This window comes from Lampetra planeri, chromosome 64 (assembly GCF_965212315.1).
Source record: "Lampetra planeri chromosome 64, kcLamPlan1.2.h2, whole genome shotgun sequence".
Lineage (NCBI taxonomy): Eukaryota > Metazoa > Chordata > Hyperoartia > Petromyzontiformes > Petromyzontidae > Lampetra > Lampetra planeri.
In genome coordinates, this window is record NC_136170.1 from 1,636,620 (window position 1) to 1,663,071 (window position 26,452).

The 26,452-nt window shown below is 53.7% G+C and overlaps 1 protein-coding gene across 3 annotated transcripts in view; it reads left to right on the forward strand.

Moving 5' to 3' along the window:
* The window catches only part of LOC144737076 (uncharacterized), an 86,941-nt gene that overhangs the window by 4,216 nt on the left and 56,273 nt on the right, over window positions 1-26,452 (forward strand). For all 3 annotated transcript variants that reach the window (XM_078619735.1, XM_078619738.1, XM_078619737.1), the window contains exon 2: window positions 19,386-19,478. The gene's annotated coding sequence lies outside the window, so the exon portion shown is untranslated. The remainder of the gene's footprint in view (window positions 1-19,385; window positions 19,479-26,452) is intronic.

Here is a 26,452-nt window from a genome sequence, read left to right on the forward strand (position 1 = left end):
ACTCTCTGCCACGGCCGACGCGAACGCGAGACGCCTCCTCCCTCCAGTCCAGGGCTCACAACGGCCGTGGCCACCGAGACCTCAGAATCAAGTCTCCCTCGTTCAGACCCAAACATCGTCATCACCATCATCATCGTCATCATCGTCACACCTCCTCCTCGCTCTGACATCTCTCCCCCTCCTGGCTTTGAAACTCCACCACCTCCTGGGTTTGAAATTCCACCTCCTGGTTTTGAAATTCCACCTCCTGGTTTTGAAATTCCACCTCCTGGCTTTGAAACTCCACCACCTCCTGGGTTTGAAATTCCACCTCCTGGTTTTGAAATTCCACCTCCTGGTTTTGAAATTCCACCTCCTGGCTTTGAAATTCCACCTCCTCCTGGTTTTGAAATTCCACCTCCTGGTTTTGAAATTCCTCCTCCTCCTGGCTTTGAAATTCCACTTCCTGGCTTTGAAATTCCACTTCCTGGCTTTGAAATTCCACCTCCTGGCTTTGAAATTCCTCCTCCTGGCTTTGAAATTCCACCTCCTGGTTTTGAAATTCCACCTCCTGGCTTTGAAATTCCACCTCGGGCTTTGAAATTCCACCTCCTGGCTTTGAAATTCCACCTCCTGGCTTTGAAATTCCACCTCCTGGTTTTGAAATTCCACCTCCTGGCTTTGAAATTCCACCTCGGGCTTTGAAATTCCACCTCCTGGCTTTGAAATTCCACCTCCTGGCTTTGAAATTCCACCTCCTGGCTTTGAAATTCCAGCTCCTGGCTTTGAAATTCCACCTCCTCCTGGCTTTGAAATTCCACCTCCTGGCTTTGAAATTCCACCTCCTGGCTTTGAAATTCCACCTCGGGCTTTGAAATTCCACCTCCTGGCTTTGAAACTCCACCACCTCCTGGCTTTAAAATTCCACCTCCTCCTGGTTTTGAAATTCCACCTCCTGGTTTTGAAATTCCTCCTCCTCCTGGCTTTGAAATTCCACTTCTTGGCTTTGAAATTCCACCTCGGGCTTTGAAATTCCACTTCCTGGATTTGAAATTCCACCTCCTGGCTTTGAACTAGGCAGCATACTCAGAACAACAACAACCAAGCAGCAGCATCACAACAACAACAACAACCAGGCAGCATCATCAGAACAACAACAACAACAACAAAGCAGGCGGACAGCTACAGATGTGGGGATAAATTCTCGCTCGTGTTTCGTTCACAATCACGAGATATCACCCAACCACCAACCCCCCCTCCCCCACAAGGAGAGAGACGCCTTTTATTTGTGGAGAACATTTAGTCGCGAGAAGCCTGGCCTGGTGGGTTCCTCGCGCCAATTCCTCGTTCCTATGACAGGGCCAGTCCATCCATATTGATAATTGCTGTTCAAACTTCCATCCCCCCCACCCCCCACTATCTCCAGCGGGTGGTGAATGTGAGTGGCACTCCCCCCCCCCCCCTGACCGGGTTTTGAACTCAGGAAGATTGTCTGGGTGAGTGTGGCGTTGCTATTGGTGAGTCACTGTAGTGGTGGTGGTGATGACATCATCGTCTTAGTTATTGTCTCACGCGTTTGCTCACCAACTCACCCACTCACCAACTTGCTCACCTATCACCCACCCAACCTTTTCGCTCACTCACCCACCCACTTTGAAATGCACTCGCCCATTCGTTTGACTCATTCTTTAGCTCAACTCTTACTGTTCAACCCAATCACTTTCGCCGACTTTATAACTTACCCACTCATTCACTCACGATATGACTCACCATTCAACTCATTCACCCACTCATTCACTCCCTCACCCACTTTGTAACTCACTCACCCACTCATTCACTCACTAAATAACTCACCATTCCACTCACTCACCCACTCATTCACTCACTAGATGATTCACCATTCCACTCACTCACCCACTCATTCACTCACCATTCAACTCACTCACCCACTCATTCACCCACTCATTCACTCACGATATGACTCACCATTCAACTCATTCACCCACTCATTCACTCGATCATTCACTCACCATTCCACTCACTTTATGATTCACCATTCCACTCACTCACTCATTCACTCACCATTCCACTCACTCATTCACTCATTCACTCGCTCATTGTTGAACTCGCTCGCCCACGCCGCCCGCCACTCCCCACAGTCGCGCCCCCTCCCCCTCCCTCCCTCCCTCCCCCACTCCTTCCCCCACTCCCTCCCCCCTTCCCCCTCACTCCCTCCCTCCTCCTCCCTCTCACTCACTCCCTCCATCCCTCCCCCTCCCTCCCCCACTCCCTCGCACCCCCAGAGTGAGGTCACCGTCCCGTGGCACTCGGCACCAGGCCTCGCATCCCCCCCTCCCTCCCTCCCCCACCCACCTCCTCCCTCCCTCCCCCACCCACCCCCTCCCTCCCCCACCCACCCCTCCCTCCCACCCCTCCCTCCCTCACCCACCCTCCGCTCCCACCTGCCCCACCTGCTGCTCAATGACCCGCCGAGGGTTTCCGCGTCATCACACCTCACGATATCCCACTCCACGATATCACACTCCACGATATTACACTTCACGATATGACACTTCACGATATTACACTCCACGATACGATTATCGCGATACGAGTTCGCCATTACATCGCCAATTGCATTTCCGATTCTCATCGTCTTCATCTCCTCTTTGCGGCCCCTGGGCCAGTAGTGGACATTCCACATTCCTATGGCGAGCCGGGGGTGGGGATGTGGGCGTTGTTTCGGGCGAGTCTATCCATAGAACCCCCCGCCGTTGACGTCCGCCCACAAAGTGGTGCTGGATTTTATCGACCCCTGGGGGATGATGGGCCGAGTCAGCTTCCATCCTGGATAGCCGCAGCAGACGAGCAGGAACTCGCTGCTTGACGTGAGCCACGTGATTCTCGTGGGGGGGGGGGGTAAAGGGCTTGACGACGATGGGAGAGAGGTGAGCACGCTTGGCTGCGTACGGTGCGAAGGAAGTTCAACGCACAAACCTACAGAGATAGAATGGTTGTGATCTGGGGTGAGTGGGTGGGTGGGTGAGTGGGTGAGTGAGTGGGTGGGTGGGTGAGTGGGTGGGTGGGTAGGTGAGTGGGTGGGTGGGTTGGTGAGTGGGTGGGTTGGTGAGTGGGTGGGTGGGTAGGTGAGTGGGTGCGTGGGTGGATTGGTGAGTGGGTGGGTGAGTGAGTGGGTGGGTGGGTAGGTGAGTGGGTGCGTGGGTGGATTGGTGAGTGGGTGGGTGAGTGAGTGGGTGGGTGGGTGGGTTGGTGAGTGGGTGGGTTGGTGAGTGGGTGGGTAGGTAGGTGAGTGGGTGTGTGGGTGGGTTGGTGAGTGGGTGGGTGAGTGAGTGGGTGGGTGAGTGGGTGGGTGGGTGGATGATTGAGTCTGTGTGTGAGTGGCGGTGTGCCGTGCCGGCCTTCATAGGTGCTACTCGCTAACAGCACTTGCCCCAGCATTCTGTTGAGGCTACACGGGGGATCTTTGTTCGTTTTGTTGATATACAACAGAGGAAATGCACGAGTCATCGTTTGCCATCTGCGTATCAATCAACACTCGGGAAACGTTTCGATTTAAAGCTTTCGTGACTGTAGGGATTCATCTTCTTGGTTCTTTCGGTAAAGTCACGTAGAAGGGAAGTAATAAAATAATAAAAATAAAACATAATAAAATTGAATTTTATTATAATAATAAATAATAAAAATCAAACATAATAAAACATTATTTAATATGTTTTATTTTTAATATTTTGTTATTTCCCTTTTACGTGACTAAAACATAATACAAAATTATTTTATTGTTTTATTTTTATTATTTTATTATTTCCCTTCTACGTGACTTTACCAAAAGAACCAAGAAGATGAATCCCTGCAGTCACGAAAGCTTTAAATTGGGTTTTGATTCCTTACCCGTACCCGGCCGCACCAGGGTCGCAATCGGGTACCCGTACCCTACCCGGCTACCCGTGCCCGACCGGGTACGGGTAGGGTACGGGTACGAGTACCCGATTGCGACCTCTGGGATGAAGCCATGTTGCAGGCGCGGGTGGGTTGATTCTAGGAACTTGAATTGTGAGAAGAGGCGAGACGTTGGGAAATGAGTGACAAACGGTGACTCACCAGTGACTCACGGCCTACCCGTACCCGGCCGCACCAGGGTCGCAAACGGGTACGGGTAGCCGGGTATCGGGTAGGGTACGGGTATCGGGTACCCGATTGCGACCTCTGCCTGATGGTGGTGGTGGCATTGCCCTTGTACTGCCCTCTGGGCTGACACTGGCGGTGAGACTGGGCCCTGAAGAAGGCTGCTGCTGTCTCTGCTGTAGGACAATCGGTTTCACAGACAACGCCCCGGTGTGTGATTATCAGGGCCACGTGCGTTTTTGCGTGTTCACCGCAGGTACTACGTGATGGCTAATGCGCTAACTTGATGCCTTGCGAAAGGTTCCATCTATTTGCTGTCCGACCATCTTAACACAACCGCTGTTGCTATATTGCCAGATAGGGTAAGAAACCCCAATGTTATTTGTTCATGTGGAGTAGGAAGAGGGGTAGGAGGAGGAGATGTGGGGACATTTCTCAGCCCAGGCACTTTCCCCGGGTTTCGCTGAACGACGGTGAGTCGCGGCGAGTCTCGGTGAGTCACAGGATGTCACAGTGAGTCACAGTGAGTCTCGGTGAGTCACAGTGAGTCTCAGTGAGTCTCGGTGAGTCACAGGATGTCACAGTGAGTCACAGTGAGTCTCGGTGAGTCACAGTGAGTCTCGGTGAGTCTCGGTGAGTCACAGTGAGTCACAGTGAGTCTCGGTGAGTCACAGGATGTCACAGTGAGTCACAGTGAGTCTCGGTGAGTCACAGTGAGTCACAGTGCGTGACAGTGAGTCACAGTGAGTCTCGGTGAGTCTTAGTGAGTCACAGTGAGTCTCAGTGATTCTCGGTGAGTCACAGGATGTCACAGTGAGTCACAGTGAGTCTCGGTGAGTCACAGTGAGTCACAGTGCGTCACAGTGAGTCTCAGTGAGTCTCAGGATGTCACAGTGAGTGTCAGTGAGTCACAGTGAGTCTCAGTGAGTCTCGGTGAGTCACAGGATGTCGCGGTGAGTCTCAGTGAGTCTCGGTGAGTCACAGGATGTCACAGTGAGTCACAGTGAGCCACAGGGAGCCCCAGGGAGGCAGTGTTATGAGTTGGGGGGGTGGAAGGAGTTTGGAGCGAGCCAAGTGGCGTGTAAACAACAATTATAGTGACGGGCGTGCAGGTGACGACGATGACAGGAACTCTGCGTTCTAGAATTGGTATCATTTTGGTACGTTGCGTGTGTGTGTAAATCTGTGTGTGTGACTGTGTGTGTGTAAATCTGTGTGTGTGTGACTGTGTGTGTAATTACGTGTCTATGTGTGTGTAAATCTGTGTGTGTGACTGTGTGTGTGTGTAAATCTGTGTGTGACTGTGTGTGTGTCTATGTGTGACTGTGTGTGTGTGTAAATCTGTGTGTGTGACTGTGTGTGTGACTGTGTGTGACTGTGTGTGTGTAAATCTGTGTGTGTGACTGTGTGTGTGTCTATGTGTGACTGTGTGTGTGTGTGTAAATCTGTGTGTGTGACTGTGTGTGTGACTGTGTGTGACTGTGTGTGTGTAAATCTGTGTGTGTGACTGTGTGTGTGTGTAAATCTGTGTGTGACTGTGTGTGTGTCTATGTGTGACTGTGTGTGTGTGTAAATCTGTGTGTGTGACTGTGTGTGTGTAAATCTGTGTGTGACTGTGTGTGTGTCTATGTGTGACTGTGTGTGTGTAAATCTGTGTGTGACTGTGTGTGTGTCTATGTGTGACTGTGTGTGTGTAAATCTGTGTGTGACTGTGTGTGTGTCTATGTGTGACTGTGTGTGTGTGTAAATCTGTGTGTGTGACTGTGTGTGTGTAAATCTGTGTGTGACTGTGTGTGTGACTGTGTGTGACTGTGTGTGTGTAAATCTGTGTGTGTGACTGTGTGTGTGTCTATGTGTGACTGTGTGTGTGTAAATCTGTGTGTGACTGTGTGTGTGTATGTGTGACTGTGTGTGTAAATCTGTGTGTGTGACTGTGTGTGTCTATGTGTGACTGTGTGTGTGTGTAAATCTGTGTGTGACTGTGTGTGTGTATGTGTGACTGTGTGTGTAAATCTGTGTGTGTGACTGTGTGTGTCTATGTGTGACTGTGTGTGTGTAAATCTGTGTGTGACTGTGTGTGTGTATGTGTGACTGTGTGTGTGTGTAAATCTGTGTGTGACTGTGTGTGTGTATGTGTGACTGTGTGTGTGTAAATCTGTGTGTGTGACTGTGTGTGTGTGTATGTGTGACTGTGTGTGTGTAAATCTGTGTGTGTGACTATGTGTGTGTCTATGTGTGACTGTGTGTGTGTAAATCTGTGTGTGACTGTGTGTGTGTATGTGTGACTGTGTGTGTAAATCTGTGTGTGTGACTGTGTGTGTGTAATTCTATGTGTATGGGAATGTGTGTGTAAATCTGTCTGCGTGACTGTGTGTGTGTGTAATTCTGTGTGTTTATGTGTGACTGTGTGTGTGTATGTGTGATTGTGTGTGTGTGTAATTCTGTGTCTGTGTGTGGCCGTATGTGCAAATCTGTGTATACATATGTGTGTATGTGTGACTGTGTGTGTAAATATGTGTGTGTGACTGTGTGTGTGTCTATGTGTGACTGTGTGTGTGTCCAAATCTGTGTGTCTATGTGTGACTGTGTGTGTACATCTGTGTGTACGTGACTGTGTGTGTAAATCTGTGTGTGTACGACTGCGTGTGTAAATCTGCGTGCAGGTGACTGTGTGTGTGTGTGTACATCGGGCGTGGTGCTGGCCACCCACCCCCTCGTGTATCGTGCCGGCATTCATAGGTGCTAGCTAACAGCACTTGCCCCTATAGTCTGATAAGGCTATACAGGGGATCTTTGTCTTTGTACATCTGTAGGGGAGCGGTGGTGTAGTGGTTATCGCTACGCTGCGCTACGAACCTGGCGACCCGGGTTCGATTCCAGCTCACGACCAACACCCAGTGACGATTATCTGAACCGGTTCTGGGCCTCCCCTAGGTCGACTCAGCCTCAAATGAGTACCCGGTGCAGTGTGTAAACATCGCCGGTGCTGGCCACCCACCCCCTCGTGTGCCGTGCCGGCCTTCATAGGTGCTCGCTAACAGCACTTGCCCCAACAGTCTGTTCCAGGCTACACGGGGGATCTTTGTCTTTGTACATCTGTACACCAGTCAAGTCTGTTCCGTGACCTGCCGTCAGCAGCGAGTCCTTCGACACTTCACGTGGCAGCCTCAAAGTGCACCTAGCCTGGCACAGGCGGTCTATGCGACTGTGCAATTGTGTGGGGGGGGAGCGGTGGCGCAACGGTTAGCGCACCGCGTGACATAACCCCGTGACCCGAGTTCGATTCCCGCTCACGACCTGTATGAAGAGTGGCGAATGTTTAAACCGATACTGGTCTCGATTTAAAGCTTTCGTGACTGCAGGGATTCATCTTCTTGGTTCTTTCGGTAAAGTCACGTAGAAGGTAAATAATAAATAAGTTGTATTTTTATTATTTTATTATTTACCTTCTACGTGACTTTACCGAAAGAACCAAGAAGACCGATACTGGTCCTCCCCTAGGTCGACTCAGCCTGCTGTGCGCAAACATCTCCACTTGGGGAGACAAAGGCGGCCGGGCGTGGTGCTGGACCCCACCCCACCACCCCCTCAATGCCCGGTAGTCTTCGTAGGCGCTGCACACTTCAAGTTTTCAAGTTCATGTATTAGGTGTAGCCCTGTGAGCCATTCGGCTCTTGAATCGGGTGCAACCGCAACAAAAACATCTTAAAGTGAATATGTGACTAAGTGCAAACAGAAAATCCAAGAAAAGACGGCAAAATATTGCAGAAAAAGCACCGTACACCAACGCTGTGTGCAAAAATCCCAGTGGGATGCAAGTCAAACAACAACAACAACCACAAGACAACTTAGATTAAGGCCATCAGTCTAACTCTGTACTACAACCAAAAAACATGGCCAAACCAAAAAACTTTTCGAAAATCACCAAAATAAAGCCATAAAAGCAATGAAACAGTGGTCATAGCGCTAACAGCACTTGCCCCAGCACAGGAGGATCTTTGTGTTGTGTTGTTGAGGTGTGTCCGTGTGTATTCGCGTGCCTGTGTGAGTGATGTGACGGGTGTGTCCTGTGGGTGTGCCTCCTGTGTGTGTACACGGTGGGGGAAAAGGGGAGCGGTGGCGCAGTGGTTAGCGCTCTGCTAGCCGACTTAAATAGCCCGACGCGTCCTGACGTAACCTCGTTGTGTCCTGACTTTTGGGCCACCCCTGTAGAATGAAATCTTTTGGATGTTCAACACAACGTCTCGTTACGTGTGTACACGATTTGAATTGCATATTTAAACGCAAGGTGACACATCGCCACGAGTTTCGCAACAGCGGTGAACACGCCACCCACGTAGAATTATGGGGGTGGCCTCCCTGCCATGGGAACGTGGAATTTCCACCATGTCGGTCACCAATGGGAGGCGACGAACAAACGCTGCCCCTTCGCGCCCCGTCGATCCGGAGCGAAATTGTACTTCCCGTTCAACTTTTATCTACACACACAGATAAAGACAAAGATCCCCCGTATAGCCTTAACAGCTTGTGGGGGCAAGTGCTGTTAGCGAGCACCTATGAAGGCCGGCACGGCACACGAGGGGGTGGGTGGCCAACACCACGCCCGGCCGCCTTTGTCTCCCTAGTGGCGATGTTTACACACCGCACCAGGTACTCATTTGAGGCTGAGTCGACCTTATCTACACACACACACAATCGCACTTTCAAATAATGAATTCGACGGTCCTGGGAACCGTGAGTTTTATCAGCAGGCGATGACGTGCAGAGTCCCACTCATTGAACCCACGTGGCTTGTAACGGGGGGGGGGGGCTGATCTATTGTAGTTGGCCCGCTGTTTATTTGTTTGCAAAGCCACAAAGTAAATAAAACGATCTTGTAAACTAACCGCTCGTGGGAAACAATCAACTCGTTCAGACACCACCACCACCACCACCATCATCACCACCACCACCACCATCATCACCACCACCACCACCCTCACCACCACCGCCACCACCACCCTCGCCCCCCACCACCTCCACTACAACCCCCACCCCCACCACCACCACCCCCACCACCACCCCCCCCACCACCACCCCCACCACCACCTCCACCCCCACCACCACCCCCCCCACCACTACCCCCACCACCACCCCCACCACCAGCGGCGATTGATTATCTGGACCCGGTCCTGGGCCTAACCCCCCCTCCCCCTAGGTCGACTCGGCCTTAAATGGGTACCTGGCGTGTGCGTGTGTAAACATCGCCAATGGGGGGGGGGGGTCAAAGGTCGTGGTTTCTGATCACCCAACCCCCTTCGTGTAGGCCACCGTGCCGGATTTCATAGGTGCTACTCGCTAACAGCACTTGCCCCAATAGTCTGTTACATGCTACACGGGGGACCTTTGTCTTTGTGGTGTTGGCCACCCACCCCGTTCGTGTAGGCCACCGTGCCGGCCTTCATAGGTGCTACTCGCTAACAGCACTTGCCCCAGCAGTCTGTCACAGGCTACACGGGGGACCTTTGTCTTTGTGTGACATGCCTGCATGTCAAGCGACAGTGGAATGATCTTAAGCTATATCAGTCGGATCAGCTGATGCCAGGGGTTGTAGTGGGGGGGGGGGCAGCGGATGAGATCTAAGATATCAGGGCAGGTAATCCACAAAGTCTCCACCGCGAACGAGGGCGGTCTCTCTCTCTCTTTCTCTTTATCAGTTCCACCTGGCTTAGCCAAGCCACTGTGTGTGTGTCTGTGTGTGTGTGTGTGTCTGTGTCTTTGTGTGTGTCTGTGTGTGTCTGTGTGTGTCCGCGTGTGTGTGTCTGTGTGTCTCTGTGTGTGTGTCTGTGTGTGTGTCTCTGTGTGTGTGTCTGTGTGTGTGTGTGTGTGTCTGTGTGTGTGTCTGTGTGTGTGTGGAGTGTCTCCATGTGTATGTGTCTGTGTGTGTCTGTGTGTGTCTCTGTGTGTGTGTGTGTCTGTGTGTGTGTGTCTGCGTGTCTCTGTGTGTGTCAGTGTGTGTGTCTCTGTGTGTGTGTCTGTGTGTGTCTGTGTGTGTGTGTGTCTCTGTGTGTGTGTCCGCGTGTGTTCTGTCGGTGGCGCCAGTGGTTAGCGCGCTGGCGACCCGAGTTCGATTCCCGCTCACGGCCAACACCGATGACGATTATCTGAACCGGTCCTGGGCCCTCCCCTAGGTCGACTCGGCCTCAAATGAGTACTTGGTGGGGTGTGTAGTAAACATCGCCACTGGGGAGACAAAGGCGGCCGGGCGTGGTGCTGGCCACCCACCCCCTCGTGTGCATTCATAGGTCCTACAGCACTCGCTAACAGCACTTGCCCCAAAGGTATGTTGAGGTTACACGGGGGATCTTTATCTTCGTGGAGCACAGTGTTTATCGCATTCCTTGCGTTCAATTCCTTGGCCCAGGCCACACAAAAAGAATACAAACTAAACCAGCGGCGACGGTTATTCAAATATTGCCACTGGACCTCCACTGGGTGGACTCAATGTGGAGATGTTAACTACCTCGCCTGGTACACAGGAGGTCGTGGGTTCGAACCCGACCTTGACGATGCCTGCTGCTGTATATTTGGAGTTTGCGTCTCTCATCATCATCACGCTGGTTAGGAGATGTTAACTACCTCGCCTGGTACACAGGAGGTCGTGGGTTCGAACCCGACCCTGACGATGCCTGCTGCTGTATATTTGGATTTTGCGTCTCTCATCATCATCACGGTGGCTAGGAGATGTTAACTACCTCGCCTGGTATACAGGAGGTCGTGGGTTCGATCCCGACGCTGACTGCTGCTGTATATTTGGAGTTTGCGTCTCTCATCATCATCACGGTGGCTAGGAGATGTTAGCTACCTCGCCTGGTATGATGAAGGTCGTAGGTTCGAACCCGACCCTGACGCCTGCTGCTGCTGTATATTTGGAGTTTGCGTGTCTCCCTCTCCCCGTGGTCGCGTGGATTTTTCTCCGGGTCCTCCGGTTTTGCCCCTCCACGTTTAGAATCAACATCACGCGTAGTAGAGTATTTGGCGACTGATATAAAATTCACAAGGTGATGATGTTAAGCCCACTTCGTTTGTGCCAGGTCGCTTCTAAAACGAGAGCTATATTGCTCAGTGGGGCCTTACCTGATGAAATAAAATAAACACATTCCTGCGGAGGGAGCTGGTAGGAACGTTGGGTTGCTCGGTCAATGGCCAGGGTCAACGGTGGTGTGGTGTATTCCGCAAATATGCCCGACTGTGAGGGCGGGCACAAGCCGGCGTGAGTAGGTTAAACGTTGAGTTTTATAAGGGCACCACGGGGTGACCAGCCCCTCCTCACCCAGCCTCACCCCACCGTCCCCACCCAGCCCCTCCCCATCCTCCCCCCACCCTCCCCACCCAGCCCCTCCACACCCTCCCCACCCAGCCCCTCCCCACCCAGCCCCTCCTCCCCATCCGGTACCACCACTCCAACCCCCACCGTACCCACCAAGCCCCTCCCCTCCCAGCCCCTCCCCACCCTCCCCCCACCCTCCCCACCCAGCCCCTCCACACCCTCCCCACCCAGCCCCTCCCCACCCAGACCCTACCCACCCCCACCCCCCACCCAGCCCCACACCTCCCACCCCCCCACCAAGCTCCTCCCCACTCTCCCCTCCCCACCCAGCTAGGTAAAGCCTCGGCTTGTTATTTTATCACTTTTGGTTACTGGCACGTGACCCAACCCAACGTGACATCTGTGAAAAAAAAGAAGTTAGATATCTCGATGGGCTCTTAACCCTGGAAAAAAAATAACATTTGAAGAAAAAAAACCACGTAGTCAAAACAAAAAGAGGATTGCGTTGTTGATAGCAGTAGCTGGTGACACACAGAGAGAGAGAAAGTGAGAGACCCTCCCGGTCCGGGTATGTTCTGCAGTGGAATTGGCAGACATGCTCCTGGTCCGGGTTTGGTTTGCAGTGGAATTGGCGGCCACACTTCCGCTGAGCTCCTGAAAGAGGCCCAGGAAACGCAGAAATCGTGGGAAGGAGAGGGCAGGAGATGCAGATGGTGGGGTGGGTGGGGTGGTGATGCCACGCGTTGATGCGTCGTCTTGAGTGGACCATCCGTTGTTGGTTGATTGTTGTTATTTTTTTTATTACACGCTTTTATTTAACTCACTGTGTGTTTTATCCTCAAGAAATAAATATTGTAACTCAATTTTTACCCACTTCCCAATGTGCTATCGACTGCAAACTTGAAATAGCTGTGTCATACTGATGACAACACGGGAGGGCGGTTGGGGGGCGGTTGGAGGGCGGTTGGGGGGCGGTTGGGGGGCGGTTGGGGGGCGGTTGGGGGGCGGTTGGAGGGCGCTGGGAGGGCGGTTGGAGGGCGCTGGGAGGGCGGTTGGAGGGCGGTTGGGGGGCGGTTGGGGGGCGGTTGGGGGGCGCTGGGAGGGCGGTTGGGGGGCGGTTGGGGGGCGGTTGGGGGGCGGTTAGGGGGCTGGTGGGTGGTGGTTGCAGGGCGGTTGGAGGGCTGGTGGGGGGGCGGTTGGGGGCGGTTGGAGGGCGGTTGGAGGGCTGGTTAGAGGACGGTTGGGGGGCTGGTGGGGGGCTGGTGGGGGGCTGGTGCGGGGCGGTTGGGGGGCGGTTGGAGGGCGCTGGGAGGGCGGTTGGCGGGCGGTTGGCGGGCGGTTGGGGGGCGGTTTGAGAGGGTTGGGAGACAATTGGAGAGGGTTGGGGGCAGTTGGAGGGCAGTTGGGGGGAGGTTGGAAGGGAAATGTAAGGGCTGACATGGGAGGTTCTGTTGGTCGTTGGCCGATCTCGTTCGATTGATGCGCGAGATCGGGTTTTTGTGTTTTAACGGAAGAACGGAGACAGACATTGAACCTCTCCCCTCTGACACAAGGCTCAACAAACCAGTTCTTCTGCCTCACTCGCACCATCTCCCCCCCCCTCTCTCTCTCGCACCATCTCCCCCCCCCCCTCTCTCTCTCGCACCATCTCCCACCCCCCCTCTCTCTCTCGCACCATCTCCCACCCCCCTTTCTCTCGCTGATGTTGCTGGAGCTACGACGAGAGAGATAGCGAGATGGGGGACCTTCGGCAGGGAGAGAGAGAGATGAGAGAGAAAGTGGTTTCGGCATAGAGAGAGATCTTCTTGGTTGGAAGATGAATCCTTGGTTGGAAGATGAATCCCTGCAGTCACGAAAGCTTTAAATCGAGAGAGACAGATGTTCCATCCTCTTGCTCCTCATCCTCCTCCGTTGAAGGAACGCAGATCAACATTACGCTGTGTGGTCTCGATGTATCTCTACGTGTCTCTGTGTGTCTATTGGTGTCTCTATGAGTCTATCACGTAGCTCTATGAGTCTATGCATACATAGATATGAGTATCTGTGAGTCTCTGTGTTTATCTATGAGTCTATGTGTGTCTATTGGTGTCTCTGATTCGAAATGTGGCTCTATGAGTCTGTGTCTCTGATCTCTGTCTGTCTCTGATCTCTGTCTGTCTCTGTCTCTGATCTCTGTCTCTGTCTGTCTGTCTTTAATATCTGTCTCTGATCTCTGTCTCTATCTCTGTCTGTCTCTGATCTCTGTCTGTCTCTGATCTCTGATCTCTGTCTGTCTCTAATCTCTGTCTCTGTCTGTCTCTGATCTCTGATCTCTGTCTGTCTCTGTCTCTGTCTCTGTCTGTCTCTGTCTGTCTGTCTCTGTCTGTCTCTGATATCTGTCTGTCTCTGATCTCTGATCTCGATCTCGATCTGTCTGTCTCTGCTCTGGTCTCTGTCTGTCTGTCTCTGATCTCTGTCTGTCTCTGATCTCTGATCTCTGTCTGTCTCTGATCTCTGTCTCTGATCTCTGTCTGTCTCTGATCTCTGATCTCTGTCTGTTTCTGCTTTGATCTCTGTCTGTCTCTACTCTAATCTCTGTCTGTCTCTGTCTCTGATCTCTGTCTGTCTGTCTCTGTCTCTGATCTCTGACTGTCTCTACTCTAATCTCTGTCTGGATGTCTCTGCTGTACTTCATTTCTATGGCATTGCATTTAGCGCTGTTCGTGACCCAGGCCACTCACGCATGCACATGACACCTAATAGCACCTAACAACACCTAATTCTGCTGGTGTCCTCACTTCTCTACTGGTTTAAGGAAGTCGACTTGAAAAGAGAAACATAACCCTGGCAGATCTGCTCCAACTGCTGCTGCTCCCTCCTCTCTCTCACCATTACCTCATCGCCCGCTTATTTACGATTACAGGGGTACCCGCAGAGGTCACAATCGGGTACCCGATACCCGTACCCTACCCGATACCCGGCTACCCATACCTGGCCGGGTACGGGTAGGCCGTGAGTCACTGGTGAGTAACCGTTTGTCACTCATTTCCCAACGTCTTGTCTCTTCTCACAATTCAAGCTCTTAGAATCAACCCACCCGCGCCTGCAACATGGCTTCATCTCAGAGGTCGCAATCGAGTTCCCGTACCCTACCCGATACCCGGCCGGGTACGGGTAGCCGGGTATCGGGTAGGGTACAGGTACCCGATTGCGACCCTGGTGCGGCCAGGTACGGGTAAGGGTAAGGAATCAAAACCCGTTTGCGACCTCTGGGTACCCGTGTCACACACGCACACGAGTGTAACTAATGTAACTAGTTAAACTAGTGTAACTAGCCTAACTAGCCAAACTAATGTAACTAATGTCACCAGTGTAATTACAGTAAGGGAAAAAAGTATTTGATCCCCTGCTGATTTTGTACGAGTGCCCACTGACAAAGAAATGATCAGTCTATAATTTTAATGGTAGGTTTATTTGAACAGTGAGAGACAGAATAACAACAACATCCAGAAAAACGCACGTCAAAAATGTTATAAATTGATTTGCATTTTAATGAGGGAAATAAGTATTTGACCCCCTCTCAATCAGAAAGATTTCTGGCTCCCAGGTGTCTTTTATACAGATAACGAGCTGAGATTAGGAGCACACTCTTAAAGGGAGTGCTGCTAATCTTAGCGTGTTACCTGTATAAAAGACACCTGTTCACAGAAGCAATCAATCAATCAATCAGATTCCAAACTCTCCACCGCGTGTAGTAGCTACTACATATGTAGTACGCATGTAGTAGCTACTTGTGTAGTAGCTACTACACATGTAGTAGCAGCTACTACATATGTAGTAGTAGCTACTACATGTGTAGCTACTACTACTACATATGTAGTAGCAGCTACATGTGTAGTAGCTACTACTACAAGTGTAGCTACTTCATGTGTAGCTACGACACGTGTAGTGGCTACACTTGTAGCCACTACACGTGTAGTAGCTACTACAAAGTAGCTGCATGTGTAGCTACTTTTGCTCTTGGGACAATCCGTCACTGGTCAGAGGGCGCCGTGTTCGAGGGCACGGCGGATCGGGGTCGACCACCGCCAACCGCGCGGTTCTTGCACAGCTGCTGGGGTGGACGAGAGGTGGTGGTGGTGGACGGTGAGCTTAAAAAATCGCCTCCCAACCCCCCCACCGCCACTCTCCCCGTTGATTTCGGACTCTGGACCGCCACGCCGTTCGGCGTTGGTTGCGTATCCGGTGAGCAGCGCGGTTGCGTGCGGTGCGAAAGAGGTTCTGCATACCGTGCGCGCCTATGGGATCTGGGGGGCTCGGGGTACATCATACCGCGTGCCCCCCCCCCCCCCCAAAGCACGGGGCCCGGGGCAGTCGCCCCGATTCGCAGTACCCTCGGGGCTCTAACCTGGTTATATAAGTATCTTGTTCGTTCACTCGCATTTCCGAGTATTAATATTGCCACAGGGGAAGGCATTATTCCTGAATTCGCAGCGTTGACGGTGGCGTGTGAAAAAACAATAACGTTGATTTGTTAGTAGGATGCCGTAAAAGGCTGCAACAAAAGTTGTTTGACGTGTTAATCTCCGCTGCACAGAAGGAGTCTTTAGCCTTGCAACGGCCGGAGGTCAGAGGTCAGAGCAATGGCATGGCGTCACTGGAATAATGGGTTCACACCGGGACAGGGGTCGAGATTTAACCCGGTGGATTAAATCGCTGGGTGGTGGTGGTGGCAATGCACGGAGCTGCAAACTTGAACCCACTCACTCACACACGGGACCATAGTTCACTACAATGGGTGCAATTGCTACACCGCCCTCTGTAGCTGCTGCTGCTACAGGCGCTGCATTAGCTGCTACAGCTGCAGCTGATGCATCAGCTGTAGCTGCTGTAGCTGATGCATCCGCTGCTACAGCTGATGCATCAGCTTCTGCAGACGATGCATCCGCTGTAGCAGCTACAGCTGCTAACAACGTCGGCCCCGCAACTGCAGCAGCAGCCTCGGCTCAATAAAGCAGCCGGGGCAAAGTCCTGCTGACTGTACACACACAGCACTGTACACACGGCACTGTATACCGTACACATGTAGTGGGTTCGTATTAGGTGCACACACACGCAGCTTGGAGGCAACACTATTTATTAAACGGTAAGTAACATAACGCTGTACATGAGGTGGTGACCACCTTCCTCAACTCACTAACACTCTGGAACGCGACACAGACTGGACCAGGCAAGGCAACGTTGCCTGCCTGGCCCAGGACGACGACTCGGGACTTGACGACCGATGATGTCGTCTTCACTTTGGAGTACAGTACAACAGCCTCGCTCTGCGTTCACACCACGCTTATATCTGCTTTGGCGTGGCTGGCTCCGCCCCGGCGTGGCTGGCTCTGTCCAGGCCACGCCTCCCTTCCCAGGCCACGCCTCCCTTCCCAGGCCACGCCTCCCTTCCCAGGCCACGCCTCCCTTCCCAGGCCACGCCTCCCTTCCCAGGCCACGCCTCCCTTCAACCACCTCTGGGAAGGTCCGGATCCCTCCACCACGTGACCCCCCAGGCACCCCCTTGGGGCCCCCAGCCCTCGTACGGGCCGACACAGTAGTGACCGTTCTATGTCACTACACACCACACTGTACACAAACATCTCTGTGCACTGTTGGCATACAGTACTGCATGTGCAAGGCACGATACTGTACGTGTACAGTGCAGCATATATGTACAGCGCTGCGTACTGTATACACAACACGGTGCTGTGAGTACAGTACTGAGTACAGTACCGCGTGCTGTGCGTACAGTACGGTGTGTACAGTACAGCGTACAGTGCGGTGTGTACAGTGATGTGTGTACAGTGCTGCGTGTACAGTACAGCGTGTACAGTGCGGCGTGTACAGTTCGTCCAAATGAATTCCAAATGGCTTCTGAGACGTGACCAGATCGGTCGCATTCCGAGCGATTTGGGTCATCGTCGTCTGCACGCCGCTCGCAGGCGACGTCGTGTTTCATGTGATTGTCTCTGTAGCTGATGCTGCTGCAGCGTGTCGCAGGGGTGGTGGGGGTGAAGGGCACGGGGGGGGGAGGGCGGTGACCACGACTAGGGCGGTGGTGGTTGTGGTTGTGGAGAGGCGTGGTGGTGGTTGTGGCGGTGGTGGTTGTGGAGAGGCGTGGTGGTTGTTGTGGTGGTTGTGGAGAGGCGTGGTGGTTGTTGTGGTTGTGGCGGTGGTTGTTGTGGAGAGGCGTGGTGGTTGTGGTGGTGGTGGTTGTTGTGGTTGTGGAGAGGCGTGGTGGTTGTGGTGGTGGTTGTGGCGAGGCATGGTGGTTGTTGTGGTGGTTGTGGAGAGGCGTGGTGGTGGTGGTTGTTGTGGTGGTTGTGGAGAGGCGTGGTGGTGGTTGTGGTGGTTGTGGAGAGGCGTGGTGGTTGTGGAGAGGCGTGGTGGTTGTTGTGGTGGTTGTGGAGAGGCGTGGTGGTTGTTGTGGTGGTTGTTGTGGTTGTTGTGGAGAGGCGTGGTGGTGGTTGTTGTGGTTGTTGTGGAGAGGCGTGGTGGTGGTTGTTGTGGAGAGGCATGGTGGTTGTTGTGGTGGTTGTGGAGAGGCGTGGTGGTTGTTGTGGTGGTTGTGGAGAGGCGTGGTGGTTGTTGTGGTTGTGGCGGTGGTGGTTGTGGAGAGGCGTGGTGGTGGTTGTGGTGGTTGTGGAGAGGCATGGTGGAAGACAATGGGTCTCTGTGTGAGTCTATGGGTCTCTGTGTGAGTCTATGGGTCTCTGTGTGAGTCTGTGGGTCTCTGTGTGAGTCTATGGGTCTCTGCGTGAGTCTATGGGTCTCTGTGTGAGTCTATGGGTCTCTGCGTGAGTCTATAGGTCTTTGTGTGAGTCTATGGGTCTCTGTGTGAGTCTATGGGTCTCTGAGTGAGTCTATTGGTCTCTGAGTGAGTCTGTGGGTCTCTGTGTGAGTCTATGGGTCTCTGTGAGTCTGTGGGTCTCTGTGTAAGTCTATGGGTCTCTGTGTGAGTCTATGGGTCTCTGTGTGAGTCTATGGGTCTCTGTGAGTCTGTGAGTCTCTGTGTGAGTCTGTGGGTCTCTGTGTGAGTCTATGGGTCTCTGTGTGAGTCTGTGTGTCTCTGTCTGAGTCTGTGGGTCTCTGTGTGAGTCTGTGTGTCTCTCTACTCACACACAGACCCATCGTTTGTTGTCCCCCCCCCGCACCTCCGATGAGCATGATTGTCTACGTACGGTGTGAAAGAAGCTGCATAGTAATCGTGTGCAGTGTGTTCATGTGTGTACGTGTCTGGTAGTGTGTGGGGAGCGGTGGTGCCGTGGTTAGCGCGCGGTTTCAATTCCCGTTCACGGCCAACACCCGTGACGATTATCTGAACCGGTCCCGTGTCTCCCCTAGGTTGACTCAGCCTCAAATGAGTACCTGGTGCGGTGTAAACATCGCCAATGGGGGAGACAAAGGCGGCCGGGCGTGGTTGCTGGCCGCCCACCCCCCTCGTGTGCCACAGTGGCAGCCTTCATAGGGGCCGTCCATAAATGACGTCACGCACCTGGGGAGGGGGGGTCAGACATTTGTGACGATGTGTGACGATGGGGGGGGGGGTGAGAAATGTGACGTCACATCAAAAGGTGCAACTTTATAAATAAATATAGACAACACGTTCTACTTAATTAAATAGACTTTGTAATAAATATTTTCTCCTACAACATCAGAGTGCAGCGCCACATTAAATACGCACGACAATGACAATAGTTAAAGCGATTTGAAGCACGTTTTATTTTTTTTGGGGGGGGGAGGGGCAGAGCTTTGTGACGTCATATTTGAGAGGGGGGGGGTCTGACTTTTTGTGACGTCGTGTGACGAGGTGGGGGGGAGGGGGGTCAAAATGGACGGCCCCACGTGCGCTACTGCTCGCGACCAGCACTTGCCCCACCAGTGTGTTAAGGCTACACGGGGGATCTTTGTCTGTGCCTTGTGTGTGGGGCAGGTGAGCGATGGGAGACGACGCCATGGACGCGCTGGAGAAGAGGAGGGAGATGAGCAGGCTGAGGAAAGAGGAGATGAGGAGGGAAGCTGAGAGGTAGAGGTCGCTCACCCCCCTCGCTCGCCCAGCCCCTCGCTCGCCCACCCCCCTCGCTCACTCCCTCCACTACATCTCTCCCCCTTCACCCCCTCGCTCGCCCACCCCCTCACCCACCCCCTCGCTCACCCCCCTCGCTCACCCCCCTCGCTCGCTCACCCCCTCGCTCGCTCACCCCCTCGCTCGCTCACCCCCCTCGCTCGCCCACCCCCTCGCCCACCCCCTCGCTCACCCCCTCGCCTACCCCGTCACTCACCTCCTCGCTCACCCCCCTCGCCCACCCCCTCGCTCACCCCCTCGCTCACCCCCTCGCCTACCCCGTCACTCACCTCCTCGCTCACCCCCTCGCCCACCCCCTCGCTCACCCCCTCGCTCACCCCCTCGCCTACCCCGTCACTCACCTCCTCGCCCACCCCCTCGCCCACCCCCTCGCTCACCCCCCTCGCCTACCCCGTCACTCACCTCCTCGCTCACCCCCTCGCTCATCCCCCCGCTCATCCCCCCGCTCACCCCCTCGCCCCCCCCTCCACTACATCTCTCCCCGCTCACCCCCTCGCCTCCCTCCCCCCCACGTCTCCCCAAGTCTCCCCTCCTCTCCCCATGCACCAGGGGGCTGTGTGCGCTCGCTACACCCGAGGATTCCACTTGGGCGACGCACCGAGTTTGCCGTTGCACAACAACAACAACAACAACGATGTTGTTGTTGATAATTGGGTTTTTACCCTTATATCTGGCACCAAAACTGACACCTTTTTGGTGTCTGACTTGGTCTGTAACGAGGTAGGGCACTGATAAGGGGTTGACAGGGATGCGATTATGATGATGGTGGTGTAGGTAGTTGGCAATTATGATGATGATGATGACGGTGGCATTTGTAGGAGTGCTTATAATGATGGCGGTAATGATGATGGTGGTGGTGGTCACGATGGTGATGATGGTGATGATGGTGGTGCTAGTAGCGGTGATGGTGGTGATGGTATGTTTGTTGAACTTCTTTCGCACCGTACGTAGTCAAGCGTGCTAACCTGGTGGGTGGTAGCAGTGGTAGTGATCACGACGATGATGACAGTGGTGATGATGATGATGGTGATGATGGTGTTATAGTAGTGGCACAGTAGGGGGGTACAGGTGGTGCATCAGCCACTCATCTCAGTCAGTCGACCCGTGGCACCTGCTGGGTCTGCCCCGTGACCTCCTGCCAGCGGGCGTTCGACGCTTCACGTGGCCTCAACGTGCACCTAGCCTGGCACAGGCGTCGTGGTGACGTCACCACCACTTAATGGCGAATGGCGGTTGTTGTTGTTATAGTAGTGATGGTGATGATGGATGCAGGTTGAACTTGTTTCGCACCGTACGTAGCCAACCGTGCTAATCGGCGGGTGCTAGCGGTGGTGGTGATCACGACGACGACGATCATGATGGTGGTGGTGGTGATGACGATGGTGGTGACGATGGTGGTGATGACGATGATGATGGTGGTGATGGTGATGATGGTGATGACGATGATGATGGTGGTGATGATGATGACGATGGTGGTGGTGGTGATGATGGTGATGATGACGATGATGATGGTGGTGATGATGATTACGATGGTGATGGTGATGATGGTGGTGATGATGGTGATGATGATGATGGTGGTGATGATGATGATGACGATGGTGGTGGTGATGGTGATGATGATGGTGATGATGACGATGATGATGGTGGTGATGATGGTGATGATGATGGTGGTGGTGAAGATGGTGGTGATGATGATGATGGTGGTGGTGATGATGATGACGATGGTGGTGATGGTGATGATGACGATGATGATGGTGGTGATGATGGTGATGATGGTGGTGGTGGTGGTGATGATGGTGACGATGATGATGACGATGCCGGCGACGATAGCAGGAGCGGCAATCGTGGCCCACTGTGACGGCGCTGTGGGGTTTGCGACGATTACGGAGACGATCTGTTAAATCGGCGGCTCTCACGAACTCCGGGCCGGCGCCGCGCTCCATTTTTCCGCATTCACCATTTTTTGTCTTGAAGACTCCCCAACTCACACGCTCATCCACCCACCCACTCCCTCAACCTCCCACTCACCCACTCACTCACCCACTCACTCACTCAGCCACTCACTCAGCCACTCACTCACTCAGCCACTCACTCAGCCTCCCACTCACTCAGCCATTCACTCACTCATTCACTCACTCAGCCACTCACTCAGCCACTTACTCACCCACTCCCTCACCCTCCCACTCACTCAGCCACTCACTCAGCCACTCACTCACCCACTCACTCACCCTCCCACTCACTCCCTCCCTCCCTCACCCTCCCACTCACTCAGCCACTCACTCACCCTCCCACCCACCCACTCACTCACCGTCCCACTCACTCACTCAGCCACTCACTCACCCACTCACTCACTCACCCAATCACCCACTCATCAACTCATCCTCCCTCCCACCCACCCACTCACTCACCCTCGCATCCACTTAACCACTCACTCATTTACTCACTAACTCACTTATCCACTCACCCACTCACTCACCTAATCACTCATCCACTCACCCACTCACTCACCCTCCGTCCCACTCACTCACTCACCCATTCACTAACTCACTCACTCCCCCACTCACTCATACATTCACCCGCTCACCCGTTCACCCATCCACTCATTCATTAAGCAAGGGGTTCACTGCGGCGAATGATCCGAACCGGTCCCGTGCCTCCCTTAAGTCGACTCGGCTTCAAATGAGCACCTGGGGCGGTGTGCAATCATCGCCACTGGGGAGATAAAGGCGGTCGGGCGCGGTGCTGATCGGCCACCCACCCACCCCTTGGCGTCCCGTTGCCGGCCTTCATAGGTGCTTATTCTCAGGTTTTTTCGGTAAAGTCACGTAGGTAAAAACATTAAAATTAATGAAAGTAAAATAAAACAAAACAAAAATAAAATTCACGACGTTTCGGAGGCAACACAAGTCTCCGTCATCAGGTGGGACCGTCACAGCCGCCTTGATGCGGCTAATTCGGCTGTGACGGTCCCACCTGATGACGGAGACTTGTGTTGCCTCCGAAACGTCGTGAATTTTATTTTTGTTTTGCTTTATTTTACTTTCATTAATTTTAATGTTTTACCTACGTGACTTTACCGAAAAAACCTGAGAATATGAATCATTGCAGTCACGAAAGCTTCAAATCTAGAATTCATAGGTGCTGCTCGTGAACGGCACTTGCCCCGATCGCCTGTGTGGGCTACCCGGGGGATCTTTGTCTTGGCGCGTGTCCGGAGGTATTTACCGAACCGCTGTCGCCGCTGAGGATGGGGGCAGCCAAGGGTCACCGGTGACCTTGACCAGTGACCCTGATGACCGGTGACCTTGACCCGTGACCCTGATGATCGGTGACCTTGATGACGGCACACGATCCACCAGTGGGCACATTCATCCCAATGTACCCTGACTACACGCCACCCCCACGCACCCCCACACACACTCACACACACACATCCCCACACACCCACACACACACACACCCCTACACACCCACACACACCCACACACACACCCACACACACCCCCACACACCCCTACACACACCCCCACACATCCCCACACACCCACACACACACACCCCTACACACCCACACACACCCACACACACCCCCACACACCCACACACACACATGCCACCCCTACACATCCCCACACACACTCACACACACCCACACACACACATCCCCACACACACTCACACACACACACACCCACACACACCCCCACACACCCCTACACACACCCCCACACATCCCCACACACCCACACACACACACCCCTACACACCCACACACACCCACACACACCCACACACACCCACACACACCCCCACACACCCACACACACACATGCCACCCCTACACATCCCCACACACACTCACACACACCCACACACACACATCCCCACACACACTCACACACACACACACGCCACCCCTACACATCCCCACACACCCCCACACACCCCCACACACACCCCCACACACACCCCCACACACACTCACACACATCCCCACACACACACCACACACACACACACCCACACACACCCCCACACACACCCCCACACACACCCCCACACACACCCACACACACACATCCCCACACACACTCACACACACACACACGCCACCCCTACACATCCCCACACACCCCCACATACCCCCACACACACCCCCACACACACCCCCACACACACTCACACACATCCCCACACACCCCCACACACACACCAACACCCCTCCACACACCCCCCCACGCCACCCCCACACTCGCCCAACGCCACCCCCACACACACTCACACACCCCCCCACGCCACCCCCACACTCGCCCAACGCCACCCCCACACACACTCACACACCCCCCCACGCCACCCCCACACTCGCCCAACGCCACCCCCACACACACTCACACACCCCCCCACGCCACCCCCCACACTCGCCCAACGCCACCCCCACACACACTCACACACCCCCCCACGCCACCCCCACACTCGCCCAACGCCACCCCCACACACACTCACACACCCCCCCACGCCACCCCCACACTCGCCCAACGCCACCCCCACACACACTCACACACCCCCCCACGCCACCCCCACACTCGCCCAACGCCACCCCCATATCTCTCGACTCTCAATGTGCAGCGTTAGCACGGTGCCTTTTTCTCTTGCAAGTAAAAATACAGCTGACATATCAATTTATAAATCAGGATATATATGTGGCAGTGTCTAGTAGGAGCAGCTTCCGAGGACAAGGGCGTTTTGAGAGAATTAATCTCCGTTTAACACGCAGTGAGATGAGGCTTTCACGACCGATCTTATTCATATTAGAGGTTGTTTTTTGGGTGAGATCGCGTGAATTAGACTGCGTCGTCAAACCCCGCCACCACCCGACACGGCCAACTAGGGAGGTTGGGTCACGTGAACAGAACGTGGCCAATTTGTGACTTGGTACAGCAGTTGGAGAGAGTAAACCCACCAACATGAAGTGTTGTGGGTTTAATTTTCGATTTACAGCTTTCGTGACTGCAGGGATTCATCTTCTTGGTTATTTCGGTAAAGTCACGTAGAAGGGAAATAATAAAATAATAAAAATAAGAGAACAGGTCTGTCGAGAAGGCAGACTCTGCCTTCTCGACAGACCTGTTCTCCACCTGAAGACGGCTGCTTGCGTTGTGGCCGAAACGTCGTGAGAATGATTTTATTACGTTTTATTTTTATTATTTTATTATTTTTCTTCTACGTGACTTTACCGAAAGAACCAAGAAGATGTTGTGGGTTTACTTCCCAACACACCCGGGTTCGATTCCCGCTCACGGCCAACACCAGGTGACATTTAGGTCGACTCAGCCTGAAATGAGTACCTGGCGCGGTGTGTTAACATCGCCACTGGGGGAGACAAAGGCGGCCGGGCGTGGTGCTGGCCACCCACCCCCTCGTGTGCCACAGTACCGACATTCATAGGTGCTACTCGCTAACAGCACTTGCCCCGACAGTCTGTTAAGGCTACACGGGGGATCTTTGTGTTGCTGAGGAGCGGTGGCGCAGCGGTTTGCGCGATCCACTCCGCTGCCAACCCGACCCCGCCCGAGTTCGATCCCTGCCCACGGCCAACACCGGTGACGGCTATCTGCGCTGGTCCTGGGCCTCCCCTAGGTCGACTCAGCCGCAAATTGTTCGTGCAGGCTTCTGCTCGCTAGCAGCACTTGCCCCAGCAGTCTGCGAAGGCTATGAAGAGGTGGGGGCCCTGAATGGAAAGCAGTCGAGACGAACGTCGATGTTTTGCATCACCGTCCGTCATCCGTCGCGCTCACTCACTCGGTGTGTAAACAACAACAACAATAACAGCAACAACCGCCACTAAACTATGAAACTATTTATTTTTTCTTCTTGGGTTTTTTCGGTAAAGTCACGTAGAAGGGAAATAATAAAATAATAAAAATAAAACATAATAAAATACAATTCTCCCACAACGCAAGCAGCCGTCCTCAGGTGAAGAGCAGGGCTGTCGGAAAGACAGCGTCTGAATGAACACCGCCAAGCTTGGCAGCGTATATTTAAGTTGGGTTAGGGGAGGAAGGGCGCATTGACTAAGACATTTGCATATCAACAGTGGAATTTAGCATATTTATGGGAAATGCAGATATGGGATTAGTCATTAGACAGACCTGTTCTTCACTTGAGGACGAACTCTGGTCGGCGGGTTCGTAGCGCAGCGCGCTAACCACTACACTACCGCTCCCCACACTCGTAGATAAAGATAAAGATAAAGATCCCCCGTATAGCCTTAACAGACTGTAGGGGCAAGTGCTGTTAGCGAGCATCTATGAAGGCCGGAACGGTACACGAGGGGGTGGGTGGCCAGCACCACGCCCGACCGCCTTTGTCTCCCTAGTGGCGATGTTTACACACCGCACCAGGTACTCATTTGAGGCTGAGTCGACCTAGGGGAGGCCCAGGACCGGTTCAGATAATCGTCACTGGTGTTCGCCGTGAGCGGGAATCGAACCCGGGTCGCCAGGTTCATAGCGCAGCGCGCTAACCGCTGCACTACCGCTCCCCATACATGTGTGTGTGTGTGTATACATACGTACACACACGCACACACGTACCAAACAAGTCGGAACCAGATTCCTACTCATCCCTGGCATAGCCTGACAGCCCTGGCAACGCAGCGGTGAGTCAATGGGGGCTTGCCATTGACAACGTGTGATTACCAGTTGATGTCTGGGCCAATTACGGTCTGGGTGGTTGGGGGGGGGTGATTGTGGAGGTTTAAATCGAGCAGTGGAGGCGATGGGCAGAGTGACTGCATCGTCTGCCGTGCGCGTGGTGCGCGCACGCGTGATTGGCGCTGCCGGGTGGGGAGATCGAGTGGAACGCTCCGCTCGGTGCGAACTGTGGCGGATAGAGAGACGTGGCGAGAGTGATTC